Source organism: Carya illinoinensis, chromosome 11, assembly GCF_018687715.1.
Source record: "Carya illinoinensis cultivar Pawnee chromosome 11, C.illinoinensisPawnee_v1, whole genome shotgun sequence".
Classification (NCBI taxonomy): domain Eukaryota; kingdom Viridiplantae; phylum Streptophyta; class Magnoliopsida; order Fagales; family Juglandaceae; genus Carya; species Carya illinoinensis.
The window spans coordinates 18,714,077-18,736,973 of NC_056762.1; the positions used below are offsets into that span (position 1 = coordinate 18,714,077).

At 52.7% G+C, this 22,897-nt stretch overlaps 75 non-coding genes across 75 annotated transcripts; all 75 read left to right on the forward strand.

Moving 5' to 3' along the window:
* The first annotated feature begins 15 nt into the window (after positions 1 to 15).
* On the forward strand, positions 16 to 134 carry LOC122284143. Its single transcript, XR_006231516.1, has one exon. It is a non-coding gene; the product is annotated as a 5S ribosomal RNA (ribosomal RNA).
* Positions 135 to 323: 189 nt separating this feature from the next.
* LOC122284144 lies at positions 324 to 442 on the forward strand. Its single transcript, XR_006231517.1, has one exon. It is a non-coding gene; the product is annotated as a 5S ribosomal RNA (ribosomal RNA).
* A 178-nt stretch (positions 443 to 620) lies between these two features.
* LOC122287886 lies at positions 621 to 739 on the forward strand. The gene has a single exon (XR_006235169.1). It is a non-coding gene; the product is annotated as a 5S ribosomal RNA (ribosomal RNA).
* Positions 740 to 917: 178 nt separating this feature from the next.
* On the forward strand, positions 918 to 1,036 carry LOC122284145. Its single transcript, XR_006231518.1, has one exon. It is a non-coding gene; the product is annotated as a 5S ribosomal RNA (ribosomal RNA).
* Positions 1,037 to 1,226: 190 nt separating this feature from the next.
* LOC122283073 lies at positions 1,227 to 1,346 on the forward strand. Its single transcript, XR_006230557.1, has one exon. It is a non-coding gene; the product is annotated as a 5S ribosomal RNA (ribosomal RNA).
* Positions 1,347 to 1,536: 190 nt separating this feature from the next.
* LOC122287307 lies at positions 1,537 to 1,655 on the forward strand. Its single transcript, XR_006234607.1, has one exon. It is a non-coding gene; the product is annotated as a 5S ribosomal RNA (ribosomal RNA).
* A 190-nt stretch (positions 1,656 to 1,845) lies between these two features.
* On the forward strand, positions 1,846 to 1,964 carry LOC122284146. Its single transcript, XR_006231519.1, has one exon. It is a non-coding gene; the product is annotated as a 5S ribosomal RNA (ribosomal RNA).
* A 190-nt stretch (positions 1,965 to 2,154) lies between these two features.
* LOC122284149 lies at positions 2,155 to 2,273 on the forward strand. The gene has a single exon (XR_006231521.1). It is a non-coding gene; the product is annotated as a 5S ribosomal RNA (ribosomal RNA).
* Positions 2,274 to 2,450: 177 nt separating this feature from the next.
* Positions 2,451 to 2,569, forward strand: LOC122284150. Its single transcript, XR_006231522.1, has one exon. It is a non-coding gene; the product is annotated as a 5S ribosomal RNA (ribosomal RNA).
* Positions 2,570 to 2,759: 190 nt separating this feature from the next.
* On the forward strand, positions 2,760 to 2,878 carry LOC122283272. Its single transcript, XR_006230746.1, has one exon. It is a non-coding gene; the product is annotated as a 5S ribosomal RNA (ribosomal RNA).
* A 189-nt stretch (positions 2,879 to 3,067) lies between these two features.
* Positions 3,068 to 3,186, forward strand: LOC122284151. Its single transcript, XR_006231523.1, has one exon. It is a non-coding gene; the product is annotated as a 5S ribosomal RNA (ribosomal RNA).
* A 189-nt stretch (positions 3,187 to 3,375) lies between these two features.
* LOC122283250 lies at positions 3,376 to 3,494 on the forward strand. Its single transcript, XR_006230725.1, has one exon. It is a non-coding gene; the product is annotated as a 5S ribosomal RNA (ribosomal RNA).
* Positions 3,495 to 3,683: 189 nt separating this feature from the next.
* Positions 3,684 to 3,801, forward strand: LOC122283140. Its single transcript, XR_006230621.1, has one exon. It is a non-coding gene; the product is annotated as a 5S ribosomal RNA (ribosomal RNA).
* Positions 3,802 to 3,990: 189 nt separating this feature from the next.
* Positions 3,991 to 4,109, forward strand: LOC122284152. The gene has a single exon (XR_006231524.1). It is a non-coding gene; the product is annotated as a 5S ribosomal RNA (ribosomal RNA).
* Positions 4,110 to 4,298: 189 nt separating this feature from the next.
* On the forward strand, positions 4,299 to 4,417 carry LOC122284153. Its single transcript, XR_006231525.1, has one exon. It is a non-coding gene; the product is annotated as a 5S ribosomal RNA (ribosomal RNA).
* A 178-nt stretch (positions 4,418 to 4,595) lies between these two features.
* On the forward strand, positions 4,596 to 4,714 carry LOC122287887. The gene has a single exon (XR_006235170.1). It is a non-coding gene; the product is annotated as a 5S ribosomal RNA (ribosomal RNA).
* Positions 4,715 to 4,892: 178 nt separating this feature from the next.
* Positions 4,893 to 5,011, forward strand: LOC122284154. Its single transcript, XR_006231526.1, has one exon. It is a non-coding gene; the product is annotated as a 5S ribosomal RNA (ribosomal RNA).
* Positions 5,012 to 5,200: 189 nt separating this feature from the next.
* On the forward strand, positions 5,201 to 5,319 carry LOC122287494. The gene has a single exon (XR_006234786.1). It is a non-coding gene; the product is annotated as a 5S ribosomal RNA (ribosomal RNA).
* Positions 5,320 to 5,508: 189 nt separating this feature from the next.
* On the forward strand, positions 5,509 to 5,627 carry LOC122287309. Its single transcript, XR_006234608.1, has one exon. It is a non-coding gene; the product is annotated as a 5S ribosomal RNA (ribosomal RNA).
* A 189-nt stretch (positions 5,628 to 5,816) lies between these two features.
* Positions 5,817 to 5,935, forward strand: LOC122284155. Its single transcript, XR_006231527.1, has one exon. It is a non-coding gene; the product is annotated as a 5S ribosomal RNA (ribosomal RNA).
* A 189-nt stretch (positions 5,936 to 6,124) lies between these two features.
* Positions 6,125 to 6,243, forward strand: LOC122284156. The gene has a single exon (XR_006231528.1). It is a non-coding gene; the product is annotated as a 5S ribosomal RNA (ribosomal RNA).
* A 178-nt stretch (positions 6,244 to 6,421) lies between these two features.
* LOC122284157 lies at positions 6,422 to 6,540 on the forward strand. The gene has a single exon (XR_006231529.1). It is a non-coding gene; the product is annotated as a 5S ribosomal RNA (ribosomal RNA).
* A 189-nt stretch (positions 6,541 to 6,729) lies between these two features.
* Positions 6,730 to 6,848, forward strand: LOC122287780. The gene has a single exon (XR_006235067.1). It is a non-coding gene; the product is annotated as a 5S ribosomal RNA (ribosomal RNA).
* A 189-nt stretch (positions 6,849 to 7,037) lies between these two features.
* LOC122284158 lies at positions 7,038 to 7,156 on the forward strand. Its single transcript, XR_006231530.1, has one exon. It is a non-coding gene; the product is annotated as a 5S ribosomal RNA (ribosomal RNA).
* A 189-nt stretch (positions 7,157 to 7,345) lies between these two features.
* Positions 7,346 to 7,464, forward strand: LOC122284160. The gene has a single exon (XR_006231532.1). It is a non-coding gene; the product is annotated as a 5S ribosomal RNA (ribosomal RNA).
* Positions 7,465 to 7,653: 189 nt separating this feature from the next.
* On the forward strand, positions 7,654 to 7,772 carry LOC122284161. Its single transcript, XR_006231533.1, has one exon. It is a non-coding gene; the product is annotated as a 5S ribosomal RNA (ribosomal RNA).
* A 189-nt stretch (positions 7,773 to 7,961) lies between these two features.
* LOC122284162 lies at positions 7,962 to 8,080 on the forward strand. Its single transcript, XR_006231534.1, has one exon. It is a non-coding gene; the product is annotated as a 5S ribosomal RNA (ribosomal RNA).
* A 178-nt stretch (positions 8,081 to 8,258) lies between these two features.
* LOC122284163 lies at positions 8,259 to 8,377 on the forward strand. The gene has a single exon (XR_006231535.1). It is a non-coding gene; the product is annotated as a 5S ribosomal RNA (ribosomal RNA).
* Positions 8,378 to 8,566: 189 nt separating this feature from the next.
* On the forward strand, positions 8,567 to 8,685 carry LOC122284164. The gene has a single exon (XR_006231536.1). It is a non-coding gene; the product is annotated as a 5S ribosomal RNA (ribosomal RNA).
* Positions 8,686 to 8,873: 188 nt separating this feature from the next.
* Positions 8,874 to 8,992, forward strand: LOC122284165. Its single transcript, XR_006231537.1, has one exon. It is a non-coding gene; the product is annotated as a 5S ribosomal RNA (ribosomal RNA).
* A 189-nt stretch (positions 8,993 to 9,181) lies between these two features.
* On the forward strand, positions 9,182 to 9,300 carry LOC122284166. Its single transcript, XR_006231538.1, has one exon. It is a non-coding gene; the product is annotated as a 5S ribosomal RNA (ribosomal RNA).
* Positions 9,301 to 9,489: 189 nt separating this feature from the next.
* On the forward strand, positions 9,490 to 9,608 carry LOC122284167. Its single transcript, XR_006231539.1, has one exon. It is a non-coding gene; the product is annotated as a 5S ribosomal RNA (ribosomal RNA).
* A 189-nt stretch (positions 9,609 to 9,797) lies between these two features.
* On the forward strand, positions 9,798 to 9,916 carry LOC122284168. Its single transcript, XR_006231540.1, has one exon. It is a non-coding gene; the product is annotated as a 5S ribosomal RNA (ribosomal RNA).
* A 178-nt stretch (positions 9,917 to 10,094) lies between these two features.
* LOC122284169 lies at positions 10,095 to 10,213 on the forward strand. The gene has a single exon (XR_006231541.1). It is a non-coding gene; the product is annotated as a 5S ribosomal RNA (ribosomal RNA).
* Positions 10,214 to 10,402: 189 nt separating this feature from the next.
* On the forward strand, positions 10,403 to 10,521 carry LOC122284171. Its single transcript, XR_006231543.1, has one exon. It is a non-coding gene; the product is annotated as a 5S ribosomal RNA (ribosomal RNA).
* A 188-nt stretch (positions 10,522 to 10,709) lies between these two features.
* On the forward strand, positions 10,710 to 10,828 carry LOC122284172. Its single transcript, XR_006231544.1, has one exon. It is a non-coding gene; the product is annotated as a 5S ribosomal RNA (ribosomal RNA).
* A 189-nt stretch (positions 10,829 to 11,017) lies between these two features.
* Positions 11,018 to 11,136, forward strand: LOC122287888. Its single transcript, XR_006235171.1, has one exon. It is a non-coding gene; the product is annotated as a 5S ribosomal RNA (ribosomal RNA).
* Positions 11,137 to 11,325: 189 nt separating this feature from the next.
* On the forward strand, positions 11,326 to 11,444 carry LOC122287310. The gene has a single exon (XR_006234609.1). It is a non-coding gene; the product is annotated as a 5S ribosomal RNA (ribosomal RNA).
* Positions 11,445 to 11,633: 189 nt separating this feature from the next.
* LOC122284174 lies at positions 11,634 to 11,752 on the forward strand. The gene has a single exon (XR_006231545.1). It is a non-coding gene; the product is annotated as a 5S ribosomal RNA (ribosomal RNA).
* A 189-nt stretch (positions 11,753 to 11,941) lies between these two features.
* LOC122283162 lies at positions 11,942 to 12,060 on the forward strand. The gene has a single exon (XR_006230642.1). It is a non-coding gene; the product is annotated as a 5S ribosomal RNA (ribosomal RNA).
* A 178-nt stretch (positions 12,061 to 12,238) lies between these two features.
* Positions 12,239 to 12,357, forward strand: LOC122284175. The gene has a single exon (XR_006231546.1). It is a non-coding gene; the product is annotated as a 5S ribosomal RNA (ribosomal RNA).
* A 189-nt stretch (positions 12,358 to 12,546) lies between these two features.
* Positions 12,547 to 12,665, forward strand: LOC122287781. Its single transcript, XR_006235068.1, has one exon. It is a non-coding gene; the product is annotated as a 5S ribosomal RNA (ribosomal RNA).
* Positions 12,666 to 12,854: 189 nt separating this feature from the next.
* Positions 12,855 to 12,973, forward strand: LOC122284176. Its single transcript, XR_006231547.1, has one exon. It is a non-coding gene; the product is annotated as a 5S ribosomal RNA (ribosomal RNA).
* A 189-nt stretch (positions 12,974 to 13,162) lies between these two features.
* Positions 13,163 to 13,281, forward strand: LOC122284177. The gene has a single exon (XR_006231548.1). It is a non-coding gene; the product is annotated as a 5S ribosomal RNA (ribosomal RNA).
* Positions 13,282 to 13,459: 178 nt separating this feature from the next.
* On the forward strand, positions 13,460 to 13,578 carry LOC122284178. The gene has a single exon (XR_006231549.1). It is a non-coding gene; the product is annotated as a 5S ribosomal RNA (ribosomal RNA).
* A 189-nt stretch (positions 13,579 to 13,767) lies between these two features.
* Positions 13,768 to 13,886, forward strand: LOC122288660. Its single transcript, XR_006235913.1, has one exon. It is a non-coding gene; the product is annotated as a 5S ribosomal RNA (ribosomal RNA).
* A 189-nt stretch (positions 13,887 to 14,075) lies between these two features.
* LOC122284179 lies at positions 14,076 to 14,194 on the forward strand. The gene has a single exon (XR_006231550.1). It is a non-coding gene; the product is annotated as a 5S ribosomal RNA (ribosomal RNA).
* A 189-nt stretch (positions 14,195 to 14,383) lies between these two features.
* Positions 14,384 to 14,502, forward strand: LOC122284180. Its single transcript, XR_006231551.1, has one exon. It is a non-coding gene; the product is annotated as a 5S ribosomal RNA (ribosomal RNA).
* A 189-nt stretch (positions 14,503 to 14,691) lies between these two features.
* Positions 14,692 to 14,810, forward strand: LOC122284181. The gene has a single exon (XR_006231552.1). It is a non-coding gene; the product is annotated as a 5S ribosomal RNA (ribosomal RNA).
* A 189-nt stretch (positions 14,811 to 14,999) lies between these two features.
* On the forward strand, positions 15,000 to 15,118 carry LOC122287889. Its single transcript, XR_006235172.1, has one exon. It is a non-coding gene; the product is annotated as a 5S ribosomal RNA (ribosomal RNA).
* A 190-nt stretch (positions 15,119 to 15,308) lies between these two features.
* On the forward strand, positions 15,309 to 15,427 carry LOC122287311. Its single transcript, XR_006234610.1, has one exon. It is a non-coding gene; the product is annotated as a 5S ribosomal RNA (ribosomal RNA).
* A 189-nt stretch (positions 15,428 to 15,616) lies between these two features.
* LOC122284183 lies at positions 15,617 to 15,735 on the forward strand. The gene has a single exon (XR_006231554.1). It is a non-coding gene; the product is annotated as a 5S ribosomal RNA (ribosomal RNA).
* A 189-nt stretch (positions 15,736 to 15,924) lies between these two features.
* On the forward strand, positions 15,925 to 16,043 carry LOC122287581. Its single transcript, XR_006234871.1, has one exon. It is a non-coding gene; the product is annotated as a 5S ribosomal RNA (ribosomal RNA).
* A 178-nt stretch (positions 16,044 to 16,221) lies between these two features.
* On the forward strand, positions 16,222 to 16,340 carry LOC122284184. Its single transcript, XR_006231555.1, has one exon. It is a non-coding gene; the product is annotated as a 5S ribosomal RNA (ribosomal RNA).
* A 189-nt stretch (positions 16,341 to 16,529) lies between these two features.
* On the forward strand, positions 16,530 to 16,648 carry LOC122287783. The gene has a single exon (XR_006235069.1). It is a non-coding gene; the product is annotated as a 5S ribosomal RNA (ribosomal RNA).
* Positions 16,649 to 16,837: 189 nt separating this feature from the next.
* Positions 16,838 to 16,956, forward strand: LOC122284185. Its single transcript, XR_006231556.1, has one exon. It is a non-coding gene; the product is annotated as a 5S ribosomal RNA (ribosomal RNA).
* Positions 16,957 to 17,145: 189 nt separating this feature from the next.
* On the forward strand, positions 17,146 to 17,264 carry LOC122284186. Its single transcript, XR_006231557.1, has one exon. It is a non-coding gene; the product is annotated as a 5S ribosomal RNA (ribosomal RNA).
* A 178-nt stretch (positions 17,265 to 17,442) lies between these two features.
* On the forward strand, positions 17,443 to 17,561 carry LOC122284187. The gene has a single exon (XR_006231558.1). It is a non-coding gene; the product is annotated as a 5S ribosomal RNA (ribosomal RNA).
* A 189-nt stretch (positions 17,562 to 17,750) lies between these two features.
* Positions 17,751 to 17,869, forward strand: LOC122284188. Its single transcript, XR_006231559.1, has one exon. It is a non-coding gene; the product is annotated as a 5S ribosomal RNA (ribosomal RNA).
* Positions 17,870 to 18,058: 189 nt separating this feature from the next.
* LOC122284190 lies at positions 18,059 to 18,177 on the forward strand. The gene has a single exon (XR_006231560.1). It is a non-coding gene; the product is annotated as a 5S ribosomal RNA (ribosomal RNA).
* A 189-nt stretch (positions 18,178 to 18,366) lies between these two features.
* LOC122284191 lies at positions 18,367 to 18,485 on the forward strand. Its single transcript, XR_006231561.1, has one exon. It is a non-coding gene; the product is annotated as a 5S ribosomal RNA (ribosomal RNA).
* Positions 18,486 to 18,674: 189 nt separating this feature from the next.
* On the forward strand, positions 18,675 to 18,793 carry LOC122287891. The gene has a single exon (XR_006235174.1). It is a non-coding gene; the product is annotated as a 5S ribosomal RNA (ribosomal RNA).
* Positions 18,794 to 18,982: 189 nt separating this feature from the next.
* LOC122287312 lies at positions 18,983 to 19,101 on the forward strand. The gene has a single exon (XR_006234611.1). It is a non-coding gene; the product is annotated as a 5S ribosomal RNA (ribosomal RNA).
* Positions 19,102 to 19,290: 189 nt separating this feature from the next.
* LOC122284192 lies at positions 19,291 to 19,409 on the forward strand. Its single transcript, XR_006231562.1, has one exon. It is a non-coding gene; the product is annotated as a 5S ribosomal RNA (ribosomal RNA).
* A 189-nt stretch (positions 19,410 to 19,598) lies between these two features.
* LOC122287583 lies at positions 19,599 to 19,717 on the forward strand. Its single transcript, XR_006234873.1, has one exon. It is a non-coding gene; the product is annotated as a 5S ribosomal RNA (ribosomal RNA).
* A 176-nt stretch (positions 19,718 to 19,893) lies between these two features.
* LOC122287505 lies at positions 19,894 to 20,012 on the forward strand. Its single transcript, XR_006234796.1, has one exon. It is a non-coding gene; the product is annotated as a 5S ribosomal RNA (ribosomal RNA).
* A 189-nt stretch (positions 20,013 to 20,201) lies between these two features.
* Positions 20,202 to 20,320, forward strand: LOC122287784. The gene has a single exon (XR_006235070.1). It is a non-coding gene; the product is annotated as a 5S ribosomal RNA (ribosomal RNA).
* Positions 20,321 to 20,509: 189 nt separating this feature from the next.
* On the forward strand, positions 20,510 to 20,628 carry LOC122284193. Its single transcript, XR_006231563.1, has one exon. It is a non-coding gene; the product is annotated as a 5S ribosomal RNA (ribosomal RNA).
* Positions 20,629 to 20,817: 189 nt separating this feature from the next.
* LOC122287502 lies at positions 20,818 to 20,936 on the forward strand. The gene has a single exon (XR_006234793.1). It is a non-coding gene; the product is annotated as a 5S ribosomal RNA (ribosomal RNA).
* A 191-nt stretch (positions 20,937 to 21,127) lies between these two features.
* Positions 21,128 to 21,246, forward strand: LOC122284195. The gene has a single exon (XR_006231565.1). It is a non-coding gene; the product is annotated as a 5S ribosomal RNA (ribosomal RNA).
* A 190-nt stretch (positions 21,247 to 21,436) lies between these two features.
* On the forward strand, positions 21,437 to 21,555 carry LOC122288131. Its single transcript, XR_006235404.1, has one exon. It is a non-coding gene; the product is annotated as a 5S ribosomal RNA (ribosomal RNA).
* Positions 21,556 to 21,744: 189 nt separating this feature from the next.
* Positions 21,745 to 21,863, forward strand: LOC122284196. Its single transcript, XR_006231566.1, has one exon. It is a non-coding gene; the product is annotated as a 5S ribosomal RNA (ribosomal RNA).
* Positions 21,864 to 22,052: 189 nt separating this feature from the next.
* Positions 22,053 to 22,170, forward strand: LOC122288652. Its single transcript, XR_006235906.1, has one exon. It is a non-coding gene; the product is annotated as a 5S ribosomal RNA (ribosomal RNA).
* Positions 22,171 to 22,349: 179 nt separating this feature from the next.
* On the forward strand, positions 22,350 to 22,469 carry LOC122283190. The gene has a single exon (XR_006230669.1). It is a non-coding gene; the product is annotated as a 5S ribosomal RNA (ribosomal RNA).
* A 189-nt stretch (positions 22,470 to 22,658) lies between these two features.
* On the forward strand, positions 22,659 to 22,777 carry LOC122284197. The gene has a single exon (XR_006231567.1). It is a non-coding gene; the product is annotated as a 5S ribosomal RNA (ribosomal RNA).
* The last annotated feature ends 120 nt before the right edge of the window (positions 22,778 to 22,897 follow it).

The window sequence follows — 22,897 nt, forward strand, 5'->3', positions numbered from 1 at the left end:
CGCTGGTAGCATGATGGGTGCGATCATACCAGCACTAATGCACCGGATCCCATCAGAACTCCGCAGTTAAGCGTGCTTGGGCGAGAGTAGTACTAGGATGGGTGACCTCCTGGGAAGTCCTCGTGTTGCACCCCCCCTTTTAATTTTTACCGCATCTCTGGTCGGATGGACCGGAATGAGAACCAGGGAATGGATTTTTAGGAAAATCGCACCGACCCCATCGCGTAGCAATGGGTATCGGTCAGATCGCCGGTTGGCATGAGATAGGCAGGGTGCGGCTAGGTCGTAATAGGATTATATTAGTTTTTCGCTGGTAGCATGATGGGTGCGATCATACCAGCACTAATGCACCGGATCCCATCAGAACTCCGCAGTTAAGCGTGCTTGGGCGAGAGTAGTACTAGGATGGGTGACCTCCTGGGAAGTCCTCGTGTTGCACCCCCCCTTTTTATTTTTACCGCATCTCCGGTCGGATGGACCGGAACGACAACCGGGCAATGGATTCTTAGGAAAATCGCACCGACCCCATCGCGTAGCAATGGGTATCGATCAGATCGCCGGTTGGCATGGTGCGGCTAGGTCGTAATAGGATTATATTAGTTTTTCGCTGGTAGCATGATGGGTGCGATCCTACCAGCACTAATGCACCGGATCCCATCAGAACTCCGCAGTTAAGCGTGCTTGGGCGAGAGTAGTACTAGGATGGGTGACCTCCTGGGAAGTCCTCGTGTTGCACCCCCCCTTTTTATTTTTACCGCATCTCCGGTCGGATGGACCGGAACGACAACCGGGCAATGGATTCTTAGGAAAATCGCACCGACCCCATCGCTATCAATCAGATCGCCAGTTGGCATGGGATAGGCAGGGTGCGGCTAGGTCGTAATAGGATTATATTAGTTTTTCGCTGGTAGCATGATGGGTGCGATCATACCAGCACTAATGCACCGGATCCCATCAGAACTCCGCAGTTAAGCGTGCTTGGGCGAGAGTAGTACTAGGATGGGTGACCTCCTGGGAAGTCCTCGTGTTGCACCCCCCCTTGTAATTTTTACCGCATCTCTGGTCGGATGGACCGGAACGAGAACCAGGGAATGGATTTTTAGGAAAATCGCACCGACCCCCATCGCGTAGCAATGGGTATCGGTCAGATCGCCGGGTGGCATGAGATAGGCAGGGTGCGGCTAGGTCGTAATAGGATTATATTAGTTTTTCGCTGGTAGCATGATGGGTGCGATCATACCAGCACTAATGCAACCGGATCCCATCAGAACTCCGCAGTTAAGCGTGCTTGGGCGAGAGTAGTACTAGGATGGGTGACCTCCTAGGAAGTCCTCGTGTTGCACCCCCCCTTTTAATTTTTACCGCATCTCTAGTCGGATGGGACCGGAACGAGAACCAGGGAATAGATTTTTAGGAAAATCGCACCGACCCCATCGCGTAGCAATGGGTATCGGTCAGATCGCCGGTTGGCATGAGATAGGCAGGGTGCGGCTAGGTCGTAATAGGATTATATTAGTTTTTCGCTGGTAGCATGATGGGTGCGATCATACCAGCACTAATGCGCCGGATCCCATCAGAACTCCGCAGTTAAGCGTGCTTGGGCGAGAGTAGTACTAGGATGGGTGACCTCCTGGGAAGTCCTCGTGTTGCACCCCCCCCTTTTTATTTTTACCGCATCTCCGGTCGGATGGACCGGAACGACAACCGGGCAATGGATTCTTAGGAAAATCGCACCGACCCCATCGCGTAGCAATGGGTATCGATCAGATCGCCGGTTGGCATGGGATAGGCATGGTGCGGCTAGGTCGTAATAGGATTATATTAGTTTTTCGCTGGTAGCATGATGGGTGCGATCATACCAGCACTAATGCACCGGATCCCATCAGAACTCCGCAGTTAAGCGTGCTTGGGCGAGAGTAGTACTAGGATGGGTGACCTCCTGGGAAGTCCTCGTGTTGCACCCCCCCCTTTTTATTTTTACCGCATCTCCGGTCGGATGGACCGGAACGACAACCGGGCAATGGATTCTTAGGAAAATCGCACCGACCCCATCGCGTAGCAATGGGTATCGATCAGATCGCCGGTTGGCATGGGATAGGCATGGTGCGGCTAGGTCGTAATAGGATTATATTAGTTTTTCGCTGGTAGCATGATGGGTGCGATCATACCAGCACTAATGCACCGGATCCCATCAGAACTCCGCAGTTAAGCGTGCTTGGGCGAGAGTAGTACTAGGATGGGTGACCTCCTGGGAAGTCCTCGTGTTGCACCCCCCCTTTTTATTTTTACCGCATCTCCGGTCGGATGGACCGGAACGACAACCGGGCAATGGATTCTTAGGAAAATCGCACCGACCCATCGCTATCAATCAGATCGCCAGTTGGCATGGGATAGGCAGGGTGCGGCTAGGTCGTAATAGGATTATATTAGTTTTTCGCTGGTAGCATGATGGGTGCGATCATACCAGCACTAATGCACCGGATCCCATCAGAACTCCGCAGTTAAGCGTGCTTGGGCGAGAGTAGTACTAGGATGGGTGACCTCCTGGGAAGTCCTCGTGTTGCACCCCCCCTTTTTATTTTTACCCGCATCTCCGGTCGGATGGACCGGAACGACAACCGGGCAATGGATTCTTAGGAAAATCGCACCGACCCCATCGCGTAGCAATGGGTATCGATCAGATCGCCGGTTGGCATGGGATAGGCATGGTGCGGCTAGGTCGTAATAGGATTATATTAGTTTTTCGCTGGTAGCATGATGGGTGCGATCATACCAGCACTAATGCACCGGATCCATCAGAACTCCGCAGGTAAGCGTGCTTGGGCGAGAGTAGTACTAGGATGGGTGACCTCCTGGGAAGTCCCTCGTGTTGCACCCCCCCTTTTAATTTTTACCGCATCTCTGGTCGGATGGACCGGAACGAGAACCAGGGAATGGATTTTTAGGAAAATCGCACCGACCCCATCGCGTAGCAATGGGTATCGGTCAGATCGCCGGTTGGCATGAGATAGGCAGGGTGCGGCTAGGTCGTAATAGGATTATATTAGTTTTTCGCTGGTAGAATGATGGGTGCGATCATACCAGCACTAATGCACCGGATCCCATCAGAACTCCGCAGTTAAGCGTGCTTGGGCGAGAGTAGTACTAGGATGGGTGACCTCCTGGGAAGTCCTCGTGTTGCACCCCCCCTTTTTATTTTTACCGCATCTCCGGTCGGATGGACCGGAACGACAACCGGGCAATGGATTCTTAGGAAAATCGCACCGACCCCATCGCGTAGCAATGGGTATCGATCAGATCGCCGGTTGGCATGGGATAGGCATGGTGCGGCTAGGTCGTAATAGGATTATATTACTTTTTCGCTGGTAGCATGATGGGTGCGATCATACCAGCACTAATGCACCGGATCCATCAGAACTCCGCAGTTAAGCGTGCTTGGGCGAGAGTAGTACTAGGATGGGTGACCCTCCTGGGAAGTCCTCGTGTTGCACCCCCCCTTTTTATTTTTACCGCATCTCCGGTCGGATGGACCGGAACGACAACCGGGCAATGGATTCTTAGGAAAATCGCACCGACCCCATCGCGTAGCAATGGGTATCGATCAGATCGCCGGTTGGCATGGGATAGGCAGGGTGCGGCTAGGTCGTAATAGGATTATATTAGTTTTTCGCTGGTAGCATGATGGGTGCGATCATACCAGCACTAATGCACCGGATCCCATCAGAACTCCGCAGTAAGCGTGCTTGGGCGAGAGTAGTACTAGGATGGGTGACCTCCTGGGAAGTCCTCGTGTTGCACCCCCCCTTTTTATTTTTACCGCATCTCCGGTCGGATGGACCGGAACGACAACCGGGCAATGGATTCTTAGGAAAATCGCACCGACCCCATCGCGTAGCAATGGGTATCGATCAGATCGCCGGTTGGCATGGGATAGGCATGGTGCGGCTAGGTCGTAATAGGATTATATTAGTTTTTCGCTGGTAGCATGATGGGTGCGATCATACCAGCACTAATGCACCGGATCCCATCAGAACTCCGCAGTTAAGCGTGCTTGGGCGAGAGTAGTACTAGGATGGGTGACCTCCTGGGAAGTCCTCGTGTTGCACCCCCCCTTTTAATTTTTACCGCATCTCTGGTCGGATGGACCGGAATGAGAACCAGGGAATGGATTTTTAGGAAAATCGCACCGACCCCATCGCGTAGCAATGGGTATCGGTCAGATCGCCGGTTGGCATGAGATAGGCAGGGTGCGGCTAGGTCGTAATAGGATTATATTAGTTTTTCGCTGGTAGCATGATGGGTGCGATCATACCAGCACTAATGCACCGGATCCCATCAGAACTCCGCAGTTAAGCGTGCTTGGGCGAGAGTAGTACTAGGATGGGTGACCTCCTGGGAAGTCCTCGTGTTGCACCCCCCCTTTTTATTTTTACCGCATCTCCGGTCGGATGGACCGGAACGACAACCGGGCAATGGATTCTTAGGAAAATCGCACCGACCCCATCGCGTAGCAATGGGTATCGATCAGATCGCCGGTTGGCATGGTGCGGCTAGGTCGTAATAGGATTATATTAGTTTTTCGCTGGTAGCATGATGGGTGCGATCCTACCAGCACTAATGCACCGGATCCCATCAGAACTCCGCAGTTAAGCGTGCTTGGGCGAGAGTAGTACTAGGATGGGTGACCTCCTGGGAAGTCCTCGTGTTGCACCCCCCCTTTTTATTTTTACCGCATCTCCGGTCGGATGGACCGGAACGACAACCGGGCAATGGATTCTTAGGAAAATCGCACCGACCCCATCGCTATCAATCAGATCGCCAGTTGGCATGGGATAGGCAGGGTGCGGCTAGGTCGTAATAGGATTATATTAGTTTTTCGCTGGTAGCATGATGGGTGCGATCATACCAGCACTAATGCACCGGATCCCATCAGAACTCCGCAGTTAAGCGTGCTTGGGCGAGAGTAGTACTAGGATGGGTGACCTCCTGGGAAGTCCTCGTGTTGCACCCCCCCTTGTAATTTTTACCGCATCTCTGGTCGGATGGACCGGAACGAGAACCAGGGAATGGATTTTTAGGAAAATCGCACCGACCCCATCGCGTAGCAATGGGTATCGGTCAGATCGCCGGTTGGCATGAGATAGGCAGGGTGCGGCTAGGTCGTAATAGGATTATATTAGTTTTTCGCTGGTAGCATGATGGGTGCGATCATACCAGCACTAATGCACCGGATCCCATCAGAACTCCGCAGTTAAGCGTGCTTGGGCGAGAGTAGTACTAGGATGGGTGACCTCCTAGGAAGTCCTCGTGTTGCACCCCCCCTTTTAATTTTTACCGCATCTCTAGTCGGATGGACCGGAACGAGAACCAGGGAATGGATTTTTAGGAAAATCGCACCGACCCCATCGCGTAGCAATGGGTATCGGTCAGATCGCCGGTTGGCATGAGATAGGCAGGGTGCGGCTAGGTCGTAATAGGATTATATTAGTTTTTCGCTGGTAGCATGATGGGTGCGATCATACCAGCACTAATGCGCCGGATCCCATCAGAACTCCGCAGTTAAGCGTGCTTGGGCGAGAGTAGTACTAGGATGGGTGACCTCCTGGGAAGTCCTCGTGTTGCACCCCCCCTTTTTATTTTTACCGCATCTCCGGTCGGATGGACCGGAACGACAACCGGGCAATGGATTCTTAGGAAAATCGCACCGACCCCATCGCGTAGCAATGGGTATCGATCAGATCGCCGGTTGGCATGGGATAGGCATGGTGCGGCTAGGTCGTAATAGGATTATATTAGTTTTTCGCTGGTAGCATGATGGGTGCGATCATACCAGCACTAATGCACCGGATCCCATCAGAACTCCGCAGTTAAGCGTGCTTGGGCGAGAGTAGTACTAGGATGGGTGACCTCCTGGGAAGTCCTCGTGTTGCACCCCCCCTTTTTATTTTTACCGCATCTCCGGTCGGATGGACCGGAACGACAACCGGGCAATGGATTCTTAGGAAAATCGCACCGACCCCATCGCGTAGCAATGGGTATCGATCAGATCGCCGGTTGGCATGGGATAGGCATGGTGCGGCTAGGTCGTAATAGGATTATATTAGTTTTTCGCTGGTAGCATGATGGGTGCGATCATACCAGCACTAATGCACCGGATCCCATCAGAACTCCGCAGTTAAGCGTGCTTGGGCGAGAGTAGTACTAGGATGGGTGACCTCCTGGGAAGTCCTCGTGTTGCACCCCCCCTTTTTATTTTTACCGCATCTCCGGTCGGATGGACCGGAACGACAACCGGGCAATGGATTCTTAGGAAAATCGCACCGACCCCATCGCTATCAATCAGATCGCCAGTTGGCATGGGATAGGCAGGGTGCGGCTAGGTCGTAATAGGATTATATTAGTTTTTCGCTGGTAGCATGATGGGTGCGATCATACCAGCACTAATGCACCGGATCCCATCAGAACTCCGCAGTTAAGCGTGCTTGGGCGAGAGTAGTACTAGGATGGGTGACCTCCTGGGAAGTCCTCGTGTTGCACCCCCCCTTTTTATTTTTACCGCATCTCCGGTCGGATGGACCGGAACGACAACCGGGCAATGGATTCTTAGGAAAATCGCACCGACCCCATCGCGTAGCAATGGGTATCGATCAGATCGCCGGTTGGCATGGGATAGGCATGGTGCGGCTAGGTCGTAATAGGATTATATTAGTTTTTCGCTGGTAGCATGATGGGTGCGATCATACCAGCACTAATGCACCGGATCCCATCAGAACTCCGCAGGTAAGCGTGCTTGGGCGAGAGTAGTACTAGGATGGGTGACCTCCTGGGAAGTCCTCGTGTTGCACCCCCCCTTTTAATTTTTACCGCATCTCTGGTCGGATGGACCGGAACGAGAACCAGGGAATGGATTTTTAGGAAAATCGCACCGACCCCATCGCGTAGCAATGGGTATCGGTCAGATCGCCGGTTGGCATGAGATAGGCAGGGTGCGGCTAGGTCGTAATAGGATTATATTAGTTTTTCGCTGGTAGAATGATGGGTGCGATCATACCAGCACTAATGCACCGGATCCCATCAGAACTCCGCAGTTAAGCGTGCTTGGGCGAGAGTAGTACTAGGATGGGTGACCTCCTGGGAAGTCCTCGTGTTGCACCCCCCCTTTTTATTTTTACCGCATCTCCGGTCGGATGGACCGGAACGACAACCGGGCAATGGATTCTTAGGAAAATCGCACCGACCCCATCGCGTAGCAATGGGTATCGATCAGATCGCCGGTTGGCATGGGATAGGCATGGTGCGGCTAGGTCGTAATAGGATTATATTAGTTTTTCGCTGGTAGCATGATGGGTGCGATCATACCAGCACTAATGCACCGGATCCCATCAGAACTCCGCAGTTAAGCGTGCTTGGGCGAGAGTAGTACTAGGATGGGTGACCTCCTGGGAAGTCCTCGTGTTGCACCCCCCCTTTTTATTTTTACCGCATCTCCGGTCGGATGGACCGGAACGACAACCGGGCAATGGATTCTTAGGAAAATCGCACCGACCCCATCGCGTAGCAATGGGTATCGATCAGATCGCCGGTTGGCATGGGATAGGCAGGGTGCGGCTAGGTCGTAATAGGATTATATTAGTTTTTCGCTGGTAGCATGATGGGTGCGATCATACCAGCACTAATGCACCGGATCCCATCAGAACTCCGCAGTTAAGCGTGCTTGGGCGAGAGTAGTACTAGGATGGGTGACCTCCTGGGAAGTCCTCGTGTTGCACCCCCCCTTTTTATTTTTACCGCATCTCCGGTCGGATGGACCGGAACGACAACCGGGCAATGGATTCTTAGGAAAATCGCACCGACCCCATCGCGTAGCAATGGGTATCGATCAGATCGCCGGTTGGCATGGGATAGGCATGGTGCGGCTAGGTCGTAATAGGATTATATTAGTTTTTCGCTGGTAGCATGATGGGTGCGATCATACCAGCACTAATGCACCGGATCCCATCAGAACTCCGCAGTTAAGCGTGCTTGGGCGAGAGTAGTACTAGGATGGGTGACCTCCTGGGAAGTCCTCGTGTTGCACCCCCCCTTTTTATTTTTACCGCATCTCCGGTCGGATGGACCGGAACGACAACCGGGCAATGGATTCTTAGGAAAATCGCACCGACCCCATCGCTATCAATCAGATCGCCAGTTGGCATGGGATAGGCAGGGTGCGGCTAGGTCGTAATAGGATTATATTAGTTTTTCGCTGGTAGCATGATGGGTGCGATCATACCAGCACTAATGCACCGGATCCCATCAGAACTCCGCAGTTAAGCGTGCTTGGGCGAGAGTAGTACTAGGATGGGTGACCTCCTGGGAAGTCCTCGTGTTGCACCCCCCCTTTTAATTTTTACCGCATCTCTGGTCGGATGGACCGGAACGAGAACCAGGGAATGGATTTTTAGGAAAATCGCACCGACCCCATCGCGTAGCTATGGGTATCGGTCAGATCGCCGGTTGGCATGAGATAGGCAGGGTGCGGCTAGGTCGTAATAGGATTATATTAGTTTTTCGCTGGTAGCATGATGGGTGCGATCATACCAGCACTAATGCACCGGATCCCATCAGAACTCCGCAGTTAAGCGTGCTTGGGCGAGAGTAGTACTAGGATGGGTGACCTCCTGGGAAGTCCTCGTGTTGCACCCCCCTTTTTATTTTTACCGCATCTCCGGTCGGATGGACCGGAACGACAACCGGGCAATGGATTCTTAGGAAAATCGCACCGACCCCATCGCGTAGCAATGGGTATCGATCAGATCGCCGGTTGGCATGGGATAGGCAGGGTGCGGCTAGGTCGTAATAGGATTATATTAGTTTTTCGCTGGTAGCATGATGGGTGCGATCATACCAGCACTAATGCACCGGATCCCATCAGAACTCCGCAGTTAAGCGTGCTTGGGCGAGAGTAGTACTAGGATGGGTGACCTCCTGGGAAGTCCTCGTGTTGCACCCCCCCTTTTTATTTTTACCGCATCTCCGGTCGGATGGACCGGAACGACAACCGGGCAATGGATTCTTAGGAAAATCGCACCGACCCCATCGCGTAGCAATGGGTATCGATCAGATCGCCGGTTGGCATGGGATAGGCATGGTGCGGCTAGGTCGTAATAGGATTATATTAGTTTTTCGCTGGTAGCATGATGGGTGCGATCATACCAGCACTAATGCACCGGATCCCATCAGAACTCCGCAGTTAAGCGTGCTTGGGCGAGAGTAGTACTAGGATGGGTGACCTCCTGGGAAGTCCTCGTGTTGCACCCCCCCTTTTTATTTTTACCGCATCTCCGGTCGGATGGACCGGAACGACAACCGGGCAATGGATTCTTAGGAAAATCGCACCGACCCCATCGCGTAGCAATGGGTATCGATCAGATCGCCGGTTGGCATGGGATAGGCAGGGTGCGGCTAGGTCGTAATAGGATTATATTAGTTTTTCGCTGGTAGCATGATGGGTGCGATCATACCAGCACTAATGCACCGGATCCCATCAGAACTCCGCAGTTAAGCGTGCTTGGGCGAGAGTAGTACTAGGATGGGTGACCTCCTGGGAAGTCCTCGTGTTGCACCCCCCCTTTTTATTTTTACCGCATCTCCGGTCGGATGGACCGGAACGACAACCGGGCAATGGATTCTTAGGAAAATCGCACCGACCCCATCGCGTAGCAATGGGTATCGATCAGATCGCCGGTTGGCATGGGATAGGCATGGTGCGGCTAGGTCGTAATAGGATTATATTAGTTTTTCGCTGGTAGCATGATGGGTGCGATCATACCAGCACTAATGCACCGGATCCCATCAGAACTCCGCAGTTAAGCGTGCTTGGGCGAGAGTAGTACTAGGATGGGTGACCTCCTGGGAAGTCCTCGTGTTGCACCCCCCCTTTTTATTTTTACCGCATCTCCGGTCGGATGGACCGGAACGACAACCGGGCAATGGATTCTTAGGAAAATCGCACCGACCCCATCGCTATCAATCAGATCGCCAGTTGGCATGGGATAGGCAGGGTGCGGCTAGGTCGTAATAGGATTATATTAGTTTTTCGCTGGTAGCATGATGGGTGCGATCATACCAGCACTAATGCACCGGATCCCATCAGAACTCCGCAGTTAAGCGTGCTTGGGCGAGAGTAGTACTAGGATGGGTGACCTCCTGGGAAGTCCTCGTGTTGCACCCCCCCTTTTAATTTTTACCGCATCTCTGGTCGGATGGACCGGAACGAGAACCAGGGAATGGATTTTTAGGAAAATCGCACCGACCCCATCGCGTAGCTATGGGTATCGGTCAGATCGCCGGTTGGCATGAGATAGGCAGGGTGCGGCTAGGTCGTAATAGGATTATATTAGTTTTTCGCTGGTAGCATGATGGGTGCGATCATACCAGCACTAATGCACCGGATCCCATCAGAACTCCGCAGTTAAGCGTGCTTGGGCGAGAGTAGTACTAGGATGGGTGACCTCCTGGGAAGTCCTCGTGTTGCACCCCCCTTTTTATTTTTACCGCATCTCCGGTCGGATGGACCGGAACGACAACCGGGCAATGGATTCTTAGGAAAATCGCACCGACCCCATCGCGTAGCAATGGGTATCGATCAGATCGCCGGTTGGCATGGGATAGGCAGGGTGCGGCTAGGTCGTAATAGGATTATATTAGTTTTTCGCTGGTAGCATGATGGGTGCGATCATACCAGCACTAATGCACCGGATCCCATCAGAACTCCGCAGTTAAGCGTGCTTGGGCGAGAGTAGTACTAGGATGGGTGACCTCCTGGGAAGTCCTCGTGTTGCACCCCTCCTTTTTATTTTTACCGCATCTCCGGTCGGATGGACCGGAACGACAACCGGGCAATGGATTCTTAGGAAAATCGCACCGACCCCATCGCGTAGCAATGGGTATCGATCAGATCGCCGGTTGGCATGGGATAGGCATGGTGCGGCTAGGTCGTAATAGGATTATATTAGTTTTTCGCTGGTAGCATGATGGGTGCGATCCTACCAGCACTAATGCACCGGATCCCATCAGAACTCCGCAGTTAAGCGTGCTTGGGCGAGAGTAGTACTAGGATGGGTGACCTCCTGGGAAGTCCTCGTGTTGCACCCCCCCTTTTAATTTTTACCGCATCTCTGGTCGGATGGACCGGAACGAGAACCAGGGAATGGATTTTTAGGAAAATCGCACCGACCCCATCGCGTAGCCATGGGTATCGGTCAGATCGCCGGTTGGCATGAGATAGGCAGGGTGCGGCTAGGTCGTAATAGGATTATATTAGTTTTTCGCTGGTAGCATGATGGGTGCGATCATACCAGCACTAATGCGCCGGATCCCATCAGAACTCCGCAGTTAAGCGTGCTTGGGCGAGAGTAGTACTAGGATGGGTGACCTCCTGGGAAGTCCTCGTGTTGCACCCCCCCTTTTTATTTTTACCGCATCTCCGGTCGGATGGACCGGAACGACAACCGGGCAATGGATTCTTAGGAAAATCGCACCGACCCCATCGCGTAGCAATGGGTATCGATCAGATCGCCGGTTGGCATGGGATAGGCATGGTGCGGCTAGGTCGTAATAGGATTATATTAGTTTTTCGCTGGTAGCATGATGGGTGCGATCATACCAGCACTAATGCACCGGATCCCATCAGAACTCCGCAGTTAAGCGTGCTTGGGCGAGAGTAGTACTAGGATGGGTGACCTCCTGGGAAGTCCTCGTGTTGCACCCCCCCTTTTTATTTTTACCGCATCTCCGGTCGGATGGACCGGAACGACAACCGGGCAATGGATTCTTAGGAAAATCGCACCGACCCCATCGCGTAGCAATGGGTATCGATCAGATCGCCGGTTGGCATGGGATAGGCATGGTGCGGCTAGGTCGTAATAGGATTATATTAGTTTTTCGCTGGTAGCATGATGGGTGCGATCATACCAGCACTAATGCACCGGATCCCTTCAGAACTCCGCAGTTAAGCGTGCTTGGGCGAGAGTAGTACTAGGATGGGTGACGTCCTGGGAAGTCCTCGTGTTGCACCCCCCCTTTTTATTTTTACCGCATCTCCGGTCGGATGGACCGGAACGACAACCGGGCAATGGATTCTTAGGAAAATCGCACCGACCCCATCGCTATCAATCAGATCGCCAGTTGGCATGGGATAGGCAGGGTGCGGCTAGGTCGTAATAGGATTATATTAGTTTTTCGCTGGTAGCATGATGGGTGCGATCATACCAGCACTAATGCACCGGATCCCATCAGAACTCCGCAGTTAAGCGTGCTTGGGCGAGAGTAGTACTAGGATGGGTGACCTCCTGGGAAGTCCTCGTGTTGCACCCCCCCTTTTTATTTTTACCGCATCTCCGGTCGGATGGACCGGAACGACAACCGGGCAATGGATTCTTAGGAAAATCGCACCGACCCCATCGCGTAGCAATGGGTATCGATCAGATCGCCGGTTGGCATGGGATAGGCATGGTGCGGCTAGGTCGTAATAGGATTATATTAGTTTTTCGCTGGTAGCATGATGGGTGCGATCATACCAGCACTAATGCACCGGATCCCATCAGAACTCCGCAGGTAAGCGTGCTTGGGCGAGAGTAGTACTAGGATGGGTGACCTCCTGGGAAGTCCTCGTGTTGCACCCCCCCTTTTAATTTTTACCGCATCTCTGGTCGGATGGACCGGAACGAGAACCAGGGAATGGATTTTTAGGAAAATCGCACCGACCCCATCGCGTAGCAATGGGTATCGGTCAGATCGCCGGTTGGCATGAGATAGGCAGGGTGCGGCTAGGTCGTAATAGGATTATATTAGTTTTTCGCTGGTAGAATGATGGGTGCGATCATACCAGCACTAATGCACCGGATCCCATCAGAACTCCGCAGTTAAGCGTGCTTGGGCGAGAGTAGTACTAGGATGGGTGACCTCCTGGGAAGTCCTCGTGTTGCACCCCCCCTTTTTATTTTTACCGCATCTCCGGTCGGATGGACCGGAACGACAACCGGGCAATGGATTCTTAGGAAAATCGCACCGACCCCATCGCGTAGCAATGGGTATCGATCAGATCGCCGGTTGGCATGGGATAGGCATGGTGCGGCTAGGTCGTAATAGGATTATATTAGTTTTTCGCTGGTAGCATGATGGGTGCGATCATACCAGCACTAATGCACCGGATCCCATCAGAACTCCGCAGTTAAGCGTGCTTGGGCGAGAGTAGTACTAGGATGGGTGACCTCCTGGGAAGTCCTCGTGTTGCACCCCCCCTTTTTATTTTTACCGCATCTCCGGTCGTATGGACCGGAACGACAACCGGGCAATGGATTCTTAGGAAAATCGCACCGACCCCATCGCTATCAATCAGATCGCCAGTTGGCATGGGATAGGCAGGGTGCGGCTAGGTCGTAATAGGATTATATTAGTTTTTCGCTGGTAGCATGATGGGTGCGATCATACCAGCACTAATGCACCGGATCCCATCAGAACTCCGCAGTTAAGCGTGCTTGGGCGAGAGTAGTACTAGGATGGGTGACCTCCTGGGAAGTCCTCGTGTTGCACCCCCCCTTTTAATTTTTACCGCATCTCTGGTCGGATGGACCGGAACGAGAACCAGGGAATGGATTTTTAGGAAAATCGCACCGACCCCATCGCGTAGCGATGGGTATCGGTCAGATCGCCGGTTGGCATGAGATAGGCAGGGTGCGGCTAGGTCGTAATAGGATTATATTAGTTTTGCGCTGGTAGCATGATGGGTGCGATCATACCAGCACTAATGCACCGGATCCCATCAGAACTACGCAGTTAAGCGTGCTTGGGCGAGAGTAGTACTAGGATGGGTGACCTCCTGGGAAGTCCTCGTGTTGCACCCCCCCTTTTAATTTTTACCGCATCTCTGGTCGGATGGACCGGAACGAGAACCAGGGAATGGATTTTTAGGAAAATCGCACCGACCCCATCGCGTAGCAATGGGTATCGGTCAGATCGCCGGTTGGCATGAGATAGGCAGGGTGCGGCTAGGTCGTAATAGGATTATATTAGTTTTTCGCTGGTAGCATGATGGGTGCGATCATACCAGCACTAATGCACCGGATCCCATCAGAACTCCGCAGTTAAGCGTGCTTGGGCGAGAGTAGTACTAGGATGGGTGACCTCCTGGGAAGTCCTCGTGTTGCACCCCCCCTTTTTATTTTTACCGCATCTCCGGTCGGATGGACCGGAACGACAACCGGGCAATGGATTTTTAGGAAAATCGCACCGACCCCATCGCGTAGCGATGGGTATCGGTCAGATCGCCGGTTGGCATGGGATAGGCAGGGTGCGGCTAGGTCGTAATAGGATTATATTAGTTTTTCGCTGGTAGCATGATGGGTGCGATCATACCAGCACTAATGCACCGGATCCCATCAGAACTCCGCAGTTAAGCGTGCTTGGGCGAGAGTAGTACTAGGATGGGTGACCTCCTGGGAAGTCCTCGTGTTGCACCCCTCCTTTTTATTTTTACCGCATCTCCGGTCGGATGGACCGGAACGACAACCGGGCAATGGATTCTTAGGAAAATCGCACCGACCCCATCGCGTAGCAATGGGTATCGATCAGATCGCCGGTTGGCATGGGATAGGCATGGTGCGGCTAGGTCGTAATAGGATTATATTAGTTTTTCGCTGGTAGCATGATGGGTGCGATCATACCAGCACTAATGCACCGGATCCCATCAGAACTCCGCAGTTAAGCGTGCTTGGGCGAGAGTAGTACTAGGATGGGTGACCTCCTGGGAAGTCCTCGTGTTGCACCCCTCCTTTTTATTTTTACCGCATCTCCGGTCGGATGGACCGGAACGACAACCGGGCAATGGATTCTTAGGAAAATCGCACCGACCCCATCGCGTAGCAATGGGTATCGATCAGATCGCCGGTTGGCATGGGATAGGCATGGTGCGGCTAGGTCGTAATAGGATTATATTAGTTTTTCGCTGGTAGCATGATGGGTGCGATCCTACCAGCACTAATGCACCGGATCCCATCAGAACTCCGCAGTTAAGCGTGCTTGGGCGAGAGTAGTACTAGGATGGGTGACCTCCTGGGAAGTCCTCGTGTTGCACCCCCCCCTTTTAATTTTTACCGCATCTCTGGTCGGATGGACCGGAACGAGAACCAGGGAATGGATTTTTAGGAAAATCGCACCGACCCCATCGCGTAGCCATGGGTATCGGTCAGATCGCCGGTTGGCATGAGATAGGCAGGGTGCGGCTAGGTCGTAATAGGATTATATTAGTTTTTCGCTGGTAGCATGATGGGTGCGATCATACCAGCACTAATGCGCCGGATCCCATCAGAACTCCGCAGTTAAGCGTGCTTGGGCGAGAGTAGTACTAGGATGGGTGACCTCCTGGGAAGTCCTCGTGTTGCACCCCCCCTTTTTATTTTTACCGCATCTCCGGTCGGATGGACCGGAACGACAACCGGGCAATGGATTCTTAGGAAAATCGCACCGACCCCATCGCGTAGCAATGGGTATCGATCAGATCGCCGGTTGGCATGGGATAGGCATGGTGCGGCTAGGTCGTAATAGGATTATATTAGTTTTTCGCTGGTAGCATGATGGGTGCGATCATACCAGCACTAATGCACCGGATCCCATCAGAACTCCGCAGTTAAGCGTGCTTGGGCGAGAGTAGTACTAGGATGGGTGACCTCCTGGGAAGTCCTCGTGTTGCACCCCCCCTTTTTATTTTTACCGCATCTCCGGTCGGATGGACCGGAACGACAACCGGGCAATGGATTCTTAGGAAAATCGCACCGACCCCATCGCGTAGCAATGGGTATCGATCAGATCGCCGGTTGGCATGGGATAGGCATGGTGCGGCTAGGTCGTAATAGGATTATATTAGTTTTTCGCTGGTAGCATGATGGGTGCGATCATACCAGCACTAATGCACCGGATCCCTTCAGAACTCCGCAGTTAAGCGTGCTTGGGCGAGAGTAGTACTAGGATGGGTGACCTCCTGGGAAGTCCTCGTGTTGCACCCCCCCTTTTTATTTTTACCGCATCTCCGGTCGGATGGACCGGAACGACAACCGGGCAATGGATTCTTAGGAAAATCGCACCGACCCCATCGCTATCAATCAGATCGCCAGTTGGCATGGGATAGGCAGGGTGCGGCTAGGTCGTAATAGGATTATATTAGTTTTTCGCTGGTAGCATGATGGGTGCGATCATACCAGCACTAATGCACCGGATCCCATCAGAACTCCGCAGTTAAGCGTGCTTGGGCGAGAGTAGTACTAGGATGGGTGACCTCCTGGGAAGTCCTCGTGTTGCACCCCCCCTTTTTATTTTTACCGCATCTCCGGTCGGATGGACCGGAACGACAACCGGGCAATGGATTCTTAGGAAAATCGCACCGACCCCATCGCGTAGCAATGGGTATCGATCAGATCGCCGGTTGGCATGGGATAGGCATGGTGCGGCTAGGTCGTAATAGGATTATATTAGTTTTTCGCTGGTAGCATGATGGGTGCGATCATACCAGCACTAATGCACCGGATCCCATCAGAACTCCGCAGGTAAGCGTGCTTGGGCGAGAGTAGTACTAGGATGGGTGACCTCCTGGGAAGTCCTCGTGTTGCACCCCCCCTTTTAATTTTTACCGCATCTCTGGTCGGATGGACCGGAACGAGAACCAGGGAATGGATTTTTAGGAAAATCGCACCGACCCCATCGCGTAGCAATGGGTATCGGTCAGATCGCCGGTTGGCATGAGATAGGCAGGGTGCGGCTAGGTCGTAATAGGATTATATTAGTTTTTCGCTGGTAGAATGATGGGTGCGATCATACCAGCACTAATGCACCGGATCCCATCAGAACTCCGCAGTTAAGCGTGCTTGGGCGAGAGTAGTACTAGGATGGGTGACCTCCTGGGAAGTCCTCGTGTTGCACCCCCCCTTTTTATTTTTACCGCATCTCCGGTCGGATGGACCGGAACGACAACCGGGCAATGGATTCTTAGGAAAATCGCACCGACCCCATCGCGTAGCAATGGGTATCGATCAGATCGCCGGTTGGCATGGGATAGGCATGGTGCGGCTAGGTCGTAATAGGATTATATTAGTTTTTCGCTGGTAGCATGATGGGTGCGATCATACCAGCACTAATGCACCGGATCCCATCAGAACTCCGCAGTTAAGCGTGCTTGGGCGAGAGTAGTACTAGGATGGGTGACCTCCTGGGAAGTCCTCGTGTTGCACCCCCCCTTTTTATTTTTACCGCATCTCCGGTCGTATGGACCGGAACGACAACCGGGCAATGGATTCTTAGGAAAATCGCACCGACCCCATCGCTATCAATCAGATCGCCAGTTGGCATGGGATAGGCAGGGTGCGGCTAGGTCGTAATAGGATTATATTAGTTTTTCGCTGGTAGCATGATGGGTGCGATCATACCAGCACTAATGCACCGGATCCCATCAGAACTCCGCAGTTAAGCGTGCTTGGGCGAGAGTAGTACTAGGATGGGTGACCTCCTGGGAAGTCCTCGTGTTGCACCCCCCCTTTTAATTTTTACCGCATCTCTGGTCGGATGGACCGGAACGAGAACCAGGGAATGGATTTTTAGGAAAATCGCACCGACCCCATCGCGTAGCGATGGGTATCGGTCAGATCGCCGGTTGGCATGAGATAGGCAGGGTGCGGCTAGGTCGTAATAGGATTATATTAGTTTTGCGCTGGTAGCATGATGGGTGCGATCATACCAGCACTAATGCACCGGATCCCATCAGAACTCCGCAGTTAAGCGTGCTTGGGCGAGAGTAGTACTAGGATGGGTGACCTCCTGGGAAGTCCTCGTGTTGCACCCCCCCTTTTAATTTTTACCGCATCTCTGGTCGGATGGACCGGAACGAGAACCAGGGAATGGATTTTTAGGAAAATCGCACCGACCCCATCGCGTAGCAATGGGTATCGGTCAGATCGCCGGTTGGCATGAGATAGGCAGGGTGCGGCTAGGTCGTAATAGGATTATATTAGTTTTTCGCTGGTAGCATGATGGGTGCGATCATACCAGCACTAATGCACCGGATCCCATCAGAACTCCGCAGTTAAGCGTGCTTGGGCGAGAGTAGTACTAGGATGGGTGACCTCCTGGGAAGTCCTCGTGTTGCACCCCCCCTTTTTATTTTTACCGCATCTCCGGTCGGATGGACCGGAACGACAACCGGGCAATGGATTTTTAGGAAAATCGCACCGACCCCATCGCGTAGCGATGGGTATCGGTCAGATCGCCGGTTGGCATGGGATAGGCAGGGTGCGGCTAGGTCGTAATAGGATTATATTAGTTTTTCGCTGGTAGCATGATGGGTGCGATCATACCAGCACTAATGCACCGGATCCCATCAGAACTCCGCAGTTAAGCGTGCTTGGGCGAGAGTAGTACTAGGATGGGTGACCTCCTGGGAAGTCCTCGTGTTGCACCCCTCCTTTTTATTTTTACCGCATCTCCGGTCGGATGGACCGGAACGACAACCGGGCAATGGATTCTTAGGAAAATCGCACCGACCCCATCGCGTAGCAATGGGTATCGATCAGATCGCCGGTTGGCATGGGATAGGCATGGTGCGGCTAGGTCGTAATAGGATTATATTAGTTTTTCGCTGGTAGCATGATGGGTGCGATCCTACCAGCACTAATGCACCGGATCCCATCAGAACTCCGCAGTTAAGCGTGCTTGGGCGAGAGTAGTACTAGGATGGGTGACCTCCTGGGAAGTCCTCGTGTTGCACCCCCCCTTTTAATTTTTACCGCATCTCTGGTCGGATGGACCGGAACGAGAACCAGGGAATGGATTTTTAGGAAAATCGCACCGACCCCATCGCGTAGCCATGGGTATCGGTCAGATCGCCGGTTGGCATGAGATAGGCAGGGTGCGGCTAGGTCGTAATAGGATTATATTAGTTTTTCGCTGGTAGCATGATGGGTGCGATCATACCAGCACTAATGCGCCGGATCCCATCAGAACTCCGCAGTTAAGCGTGCTTGGGCGAGAGTAGTACTAGGATGGGTGACCTCCTGGGAAGTCCTCGTGTTGCACCCCCCCTTTTTATTTTTACCGCATCTCCGGTCGGATGGACCGGAACGACAACCGGGCAATGGATTCTTAGGAAAATCGCACCGACCCCATCGCGTAGCAATGGGTATCGATCAGATCGCCGGTTGGCATGGGATAGGCATGGTGCGGCTAGGTCGTAATAGGATTATATTAGTTTTTCGCTGGTAGCATGATGGGTGCGATCATACCAGCACTAATGCACCGGATCCCATCAGAACTCCGCAGTTAAGCGTGCTTGGGCGAGAGTAGTACTAGGATGGGTGACCTCCTGGGAAGTCCTCGTGTTGCACCCCCCCTTTTTATTTTTACCGCATCTCCGGTCGGATGGACCGGAACGACAACCGGGCAATGGATTCTTAGGAAAATCGCACCGACCCCATCGCGTAGCAATGGGTATCGATCAGATCGCCGGTTGGCATGGGATAGGCATGGTGCGGCTAGGTCGTAATAGGATTATATTAGTTTTTCGCTGGTAGCATGATGGGTGCGATCATACCAGCACTAATGCACCGGATCCCTTCAGAACTCCGCAGTTAAGCGTGCTTGGGCGAGAGTAGTACTAGGATGGGTGACCTCCTGGGAAGTCCTCGTGTTGCACCCCCCTTTTTATTTTTACCGCATCTCCGGTCGGATGGACCGGAACGACAACCGGGCAATGGATTCTTAGGAAAATCGCACCGACCCCATCGCTATCAATCAGATCGCCAGTTGGCATGGGATAGGCAGGGTGCGGCTAGGTCGTAATAGGATTATATTAGTTTTTCGCTGGTAGCATGATGGTGCGATCATACCAGCACTAATGCACCGGATCCCATCAGAACTCCGCAGTTAAGCGTGCTTGGGCGAGAGTAGTACTAGGATGGGTGACCTCCTGGGAAGTCCTCGTGTTGCACCCCCCCTTTTTATTTTTACCGCATCTCCGGTCGGATGGACCGGAACGACAACCGGGCAATGGATTCTTAGGAAAATCGCACCGACCCCATCGCGTAGCAATGGGTATCGATCAGATCGCCGGTTGGCATGGGATAGGCATGGTGCGGCTAGGTCGTAATAGGATTATATTAGTTTTTCGCTGGTAGCATGATGGGTGCGATCATACCAGCACTAATGCACCGGATCCCATCAGAACTCCGCAGGTAAGCGTGCTTGGGCGAGAGTAGTACTAGGATGGGTGACCTCCTGGGAAGTCCTCGTGTTGCACCCCCCCTTTTAATTTTTACCGCATCTCTGGTCGGATGGACCGGAACGAGAACCAGGGAATGGATTTTTAGGAAAATCGCACCGACCCCATCGCGTAGCAATGGGTATCGGTCAGATCGCCGGTTGGCATGAGATAGGCAGGGTGCGGCTAGGTCGTAATAGGATTATATTAGTTTTTCGCTGGTAGAATGATGGGTGCGATCATACCAGCACTAATGCACCGGATCCCATCAGAACTCCGCAGTTAAGCGTGCTTGGGCGAGAGTAGTACTAGGATGGGTGACCTCCTGGGAAGTCCTCGTGTTGCACCCCCCCTTTTTATTTTTACCGCATCTCCGGTCGGATGGACCGGAACGACAACCGGGCAATGGATTCTTAGGAAAATCGCACCGACCCCATCGCGTAGCAATGGGTATCGATCAGATCGCCGGTTGGCATGGGATAGGCATGGTGCGGCTAGGTCGTAATAGGATTATATTAGTTTTTCGCTGGTAGCATGATGGGTGCGATCATACCAGCACTAATGCACCGGATCCCATCAGACCTCCGCAGTTAAGCGTGCTTGGGCGAGAGTAGTACTAGGATGGGTGACCTCCTGGGAAGTCCTCGTGTTGCACCCCCCCTTTTTATTTTTACCGCATCTCCGGTCGGATGGACCGGAACGACAACCGGGCAATGGATTCTTAGGAAAATCGCACCGACCCCATCGCGTAGCAATGGGTTATCGATCAGATCGCCGGTTGGCATGGGATAGGCAGGGTGCGGCTAGGTCGTAATAGGATTATATTAGTTTTTTCGCTGGTAGCATGATGGGTGCGATCATACCAGCACTAATGCACCGGATCCCATCAGAACTCCGCAGTTAAGCGTGCTTGGGCGAGAGTAGTACTAGGATGGGTGACCTCCTGGGAAGTCCTCGTGTTGCACCCCCCCTTTTAATTTTTACCGCATCTCTGGTCGGATGGACCGGAACGAGAACCAGGGAATGGATTTTTAGGAAAATCGCACCGACCCCATCGCGTAGCAATGGGTATCGGTCAGATCGCCGGTTGGCATGAGATAGGCAGGGTGCGGCTAGGTCGTAATAGGATTATATTAGTTTTTCGCTGGGTAGCATGATGGGTGCGATCATACCAGCACTAATGCACCGGATCCCATCAGAACTCCGCAGTTAAGCGTGCTTGGGCGAGAGTACTACTAGGATGGGTGACCTCCTGGGAAGTCCTCGTGTTGCACCCCCCCTTTTAATTTTTACCGCATCTCTGGTCGGATGGACCGGAACGAGAACCAGGGAATGGATTTTTAGGAAAATCGCACCGACCCCATCGCGTAGCAATGGGTATCGGTCAGATCGCCAGTTGGCATGAGATAGGCAGGGTGCGGCTAGGTCGTAATAGGATTATATTAGTTTTTCGCTGGTAGCATGATGGGTGCGATCATACCAGCACTAATGCACCGGATCCCATCAGAACTCCGCAGTTAAGCGTGCTTGGGCGAGAGTAGTACTAGGATGGGTGACCTCCTGGGAAGTCCTCGTGTTGCACCCCCCCTTTTAATTTTTACCGCATCTCTGGTCGGATGGACCGGAATGAGAACCAGGGAATGGATTTTTAGGAAAATCGCACCGACCCCATCGCGTAGCAATGGGTATCGGTCAGATCGCCGGTTGGCATGAGATAGGCAGGGTGCGGCTAGGTCGTAATAGGATTATATTAGTTTTTCGCTGGTAGCATGATGGGTGCGATCATACCAGCACTAATGCACCGGATCCCATCAGAACTCCGCAGTTAAGCGTGCTTGGGCGAGAGTAGTACTAGGATGGGTGACCTCCTGGAAGTCCTCGTGTTGCACCCCCCCTTTTTATTTTTACCGCATCTCCGGTCGGATGGACCGGAACGACAACCGGGCAATGGATTCTTAGGAAAATCGCACCGACCCCATCGCGTAGCAATGGGTATCGATCAGATCGCCGGTTGGCATGGTGCGGCTAGGTCGTAATAGGATTATATTAGTTTTTTCGCTGGTAGCATGATGGGTGCGATCCTACCAGCACTAATGCACCGGATCCCATCAGAACTCCGCAGTTAAGCGTGCTTGGGCGAGAGTAGTACTAGGATGGGGTGACCTCCTGGGAAGTCCTCGTGTTGCACCCCCCCTTTTTATTTTTACCGCATCTCCGGTCGGATGGACCGGAACGACAACCGGGCAATGGATTCTTAGGAAAATCGCACCGACCCCATCGCGTAGCAATGGGTATCGATCAGATCGCCGGTTGGCATGGGATAGGCATGGTGCGGCTAGGTCGTAATAGGATTATATTAGTTTTTCGCTGGTAGCATGATGGGTGCGATCATACCAGCACTAATGCACCGGATCCCATCAGAACTCCGCAGTTAAGCGTGCTTGGGCGAGAGTAGTACTAGGATGGGTGACCTCCTGGGAAGTCCTCGTGTTGCACCCCCCCTTTTTATTTTTACCGCATCTCCGGTCGGATGGACCGGAACGACAACCGGGCAATGGATTCTTAGGAAAATCGCACCGACCCCATCGCTATCAATCAGATCGCCAGTTGGCATGGGAT